This window comes from Crocodylus porosus, unplaced genomic scaffold, assembly GCF_001723895.1.
Source record: "Crocodylus porosus isolate Cpor-Errol unplaced genomic scaffold, CroPor_comp1, whole genome shotgun sequence".
Lineage (NCBI taxonomy): Eukaryota > Metazoa > Chordata > Crocodylia > Crocodylidae > Crocodylus > Crocodylus porosus.
In genome coordinates this window covers 2584366-2588454 of record NW_017728944.1, presented here as the reverse complement: position 1 = coordinate 2588454, position 4089 = coordinate 2584366, and the positions used below count along the sequence as shown (strand labels likewise).

General features: G+C 41.6%; 1 long non-coding RNA gene across 1 annotated transcript in view; it reads right to left on the bottom strand.

Moving 5' to 3' along the window:
• Positions 1-2881: 2881 nt before the first annotated feature.
• LOC109320305 overlaps positions 2882-4089 on the bottom strand; it is a 1398-nt gene continuing 190 nt past the window's right edge. Inside the window, exon 2 of the long non-coding RNA XR_002103774.1 lies at positions 2882-3866. This is a non-coding gene — a long non-coding RNA (uncharacterized LOC109320305). The remainder of the gene's footprint in view (positions 3867-4089) is intronic.

Genomic DNA, 4089 nt, shown 5'->3' with positions numbered 1-4089 from the left:
TCTCCTGCGCCTGCGCGGGGAAGCCAACAGGCCTTGGAAACAGCGGGGCAACGGCTTCCGGCCTACGCTAGCTCATGGCCCTTTGCGGCCAGACTCTGGTGACCCCGCAGTAGGAAGGAACCGGAAACCTGCTTCGACGTGACCTTTTACGTCAGGAGGAGGCGCGGTATGATGCCGCCGCACTGAAGCTGAATTACGTCACCAGCATACTTTTCTGTCCCAGTTAGCGCCTAACAGGGCCCCGGTTCTTCGCTCCCGCTCAGCAAACAAAGGGGGCACCCCAGCCCCGCGCAGTGGCGCAGGCACCCCCTGTTCATGCTGGGGAAAAAACTTTCTGGGGGTTCATTCTACCAGAAATATTTCCCATACCAGTTCCTCAGTGATTTTCTAGGTTGTAATTATAATGTATTATTACCGCAAGATTTCAAGTCTGCTCAGTTTGCAGTTAAACTAAAACAAGGGACGATACAAGCAGCTGTCACAGTTACAGAGTTGAACATCCTCAGAAAAGTCACTGACATTATGGTGCCTAAACTGCTGTCTCTAGGTGAAATAATATCCTGAAAGTCAGTGCAGTTTTTACTCCACCATTGGGAACGATGTTTTCAGTCAAGCAACTGCAGAAGTGTAGAGAAAAACAACTACCACTGTACATAGCCTTCATCACCCCAACAAAGGTCTTTGATAACAGTCAACAGACAAGGGCCTTTTTACTGTTCTGAAGAAACTAGGTTGTTCCCCTAAACTGTTGAACATCATTTGTTCTTTACAACAAGGTATGAAGGCAACTGTAGCGTATGAAAACAAAAAAATCAAACACCTTTGACATGAACAACAGGGTGAAATGGCTGTTTTACCATCTACTTTTCATCCCTGTTTCTTCATGCATTCAAGGACAGTGATGATGATAATTTATCTTTGAACAAAACTAGATGGAGGCTTGTTCAACATTGTAAGGTGTAGAGCAAAAACCAAGGTGAAAGAGCTGTTTCTTAAGAGATTTCCTGTTTGTGGATGATGCAGCCTTGGTTGCCTACAGTGAGTCTTCCCTGCAAAAATCTCTTTGACAGATTTTCTGATTCGTGCAAGAGCTTCAGGTTAAGACAATTAGTCTCACAAAACCTGTCATCATGTACCAAGGGGTGGAAGAATTAATGCCTAATATAACTCTGGGGGTAAATCTCTTGGCATCATCGACAGCTTTTGTTACTTGGGTTCTACAACCAGCAGGAATTTTGACCTTCAGACTGAGCAGAATCAGAAAAGCAGCTAAGAATTTTGACCTGTTACAGAAGTGGGCATGGAATAACAGCAATATGTCATCTAAAGGTGAAGCTGCAAATCTACAAGATTTGCGTACCTGTCATCCCTGCTTTATGGTTCAGAAACATAGACTACATATGCTAGGCACATCAAGAGACTGAACAGTTTTCATATGAGATGCTAACATAAGATCCTGAAAACAAAGTGGGAAGACAAAATACCAAACACAGAGGTGCTGGAGCGCATAGGACTGACGCTCTTAGAAACCACTATCAAGAAGAGAAGGTTGCGATGAATCAGCCATGTCAGGAGAATGGGAGAAGACTATATCCCCAAGAATATTTTGTTCTGCGAGATTCCAGATGGGTCTAGAAAGCAGGGTTGTCCTCTATGGCGGTACCATGGTGTGCAAAAATGCTGTGAAGTCATTCAACTTTAATACAGAAAGCTAAGAGAAGTGTGCAGAATCCTGTCCGATCGAGGCAACATCTGGCACTCGGTGCAGCACAAAATAAAGCCACTTTGATCCAGAGGATGGAAGCAAAGCAAGAAAGGATGCAGTGTGCTATAAACCTGGACTCTAACTTAGACAACACATGGATTTGTGAAACTTGTAACAAGGTGTGTTCTCAAACTGAGCACAAGTAGATTCATCACACACCTAACTAGATCTCGTATGCAAACACCATGATCCAGAAGATCCAGTTGCCTAGAATATTACTACTCATTTTTTTGCTTTCCCAGCCTATATTTTCAGCCAGAAAAACAGTACCTGTAGTTCCCACAGACACGGCAACTCTGGGCCAGTAGTGGGGGCCGTGGTAGCTATCTTCCTCACTCCCCAGTAAAGAGAGGTCTGAACAGGTATAGTGAAGCTATAGTTTAGGTGCCAGGTTCACTCCAAACAAGGCACACTGATGACAGTGTTCCTGTGACATTATCTTCTGAACACACTTGTTTCCCTCCTCATAAATTCAGGTAATCCTCCACCTCTTCAACAATAGGTCTTTATCTCTTGCCACATTCAGCATTTAAGCACAGGAAGAGCAGCGCCTGAACAGCTGTTATCAACCAGCGGTAGCATCTCTCTGCCTTTTCACATGTCCCTTGCTTAAACTGTGTAAAAGAAGAAAAAAGAATGCATGTCATAGACTTGATAAATTGTGTGTGAAGCAATATGCTAGGATATGCAGGCATACATTGACAAACCATCTAGATAACAGTGGTTAGAGACAAAGCAGGCCCCAGGAAAGCTTGGAAGTTAAACTGAAATAAAAACAGTTTCAGGAAACATTTTCTGTTTCTTAAATATTTGTTGTCTTTTAAAGAAAACTGGCTGTGGACTGCAGACTAATTTTAGAAAGGCTCTTAATTTTTTCTCCATACACAAAAGGCAAGAAAAACAGCAAGACAAAATAAGGCAGATTGTCTCAAACCCTTTCAACACATGCTAGGTTTTTAAAATACCTTCTCACCCCCAATAAAAAAAGTACAGCTGTCTGCCTCATGCATGTCTGCCTCTTTGGGAATAATGTTACAAGCTTCAGAAATGTCTTTGCTTCTGTAACAAGTCTTGAATTACATACATGAAGAAAAAGGCAAATCACCAGATTTATAATTTTTCTATTTTATTGTAAAAAAATTGGTTTCAATTTTTTAAACATACAAGCAGAATTGTTTAATACTCCCCATTAACACTGTTAAATCTAACAAACTGAAGCAGAAATTCAAAAAAAATTAACAGCCACAATAGTTTTTATTTACAAATTGAACTTTTTATAAGATATTTACAAGACAACCATTTTACACATTAGAAATGGTATCAAAAGTATGCATTACAACAGACAACATGTGTCAAATGGCCATAAAACAAGGCTGAAGAGTACAGACAAGCTTTTAATTTTAATTTTTAAAAGGTTTTTAAGTTTTCTGACACTAGTTTAAAACTTGAATTAAAAAAAAAAAAAAAGGTTTTAAACCAAAGAATAGTTCTAGGAGGGAAATTGCAGGGCTTTCTGTTGAGGATTGAATTTCACAGTGTTGTACCCCAAACTGGGAGAAATAAGACTATCTTTCCACACTAACACTCAACTGCAAGTTTTGTTTTGTACTCCCCCATCCCAAAGCCTACTTCTGGCCCACCCCCACCCCTCCCTTTTGCTGATGAAAAGCTAATACATTAGTAAAAAGGACTGTTACAAAGCCTGGTTGCCTGTCTAAATGGCATGGTGATGAAGAGTTTCAAAATGGCTTTGCACTGGGAAGTAAGGCCAGTTCAAGACTGGCAAATCAGAGCTGACGGTCACTGGAGTTCAAAAAGGTGTTCTGACCCCTGAAAAAAAGCCACTAATGCAAGGTATAACCAGAATGCAAAACTTGCTCAATGCAGACCTGAAAAATGAATGGACATCATCAAGGAAAGGGGGGACGGGGGGAGGCTCCAGCTAGTATTTGCCTGTTTTACATTTTGGCTCCTAATTGCACAGAAATCCATTGAGGACACATGCTATCATGCTAAAAGCAGGACACTCAAGAACAGCCTTATTAAAAGGGGGAGGGGAAAAAAAAAAAAAGGATGCAGTGTATAGCCCTATTTATGCAACCTCTGTAGCACCAGAGCCCATGCCTCACAAGAGATTTTCCCCTCTAAAGGTGTTTTAGCCTCTCTTCCAGACCCCATGACTGCCTCAACTTCAGTATAAAAACACAACTGTTAAGTTACACATTCAGCCTCTCTTCCACATTGCATAATGATACCCCAGATATGGGGGGAAGCAGGGGGGGGGGGGGGAAAAAAGCAACGCTTTTTGTGTTTCTGTATTGTTT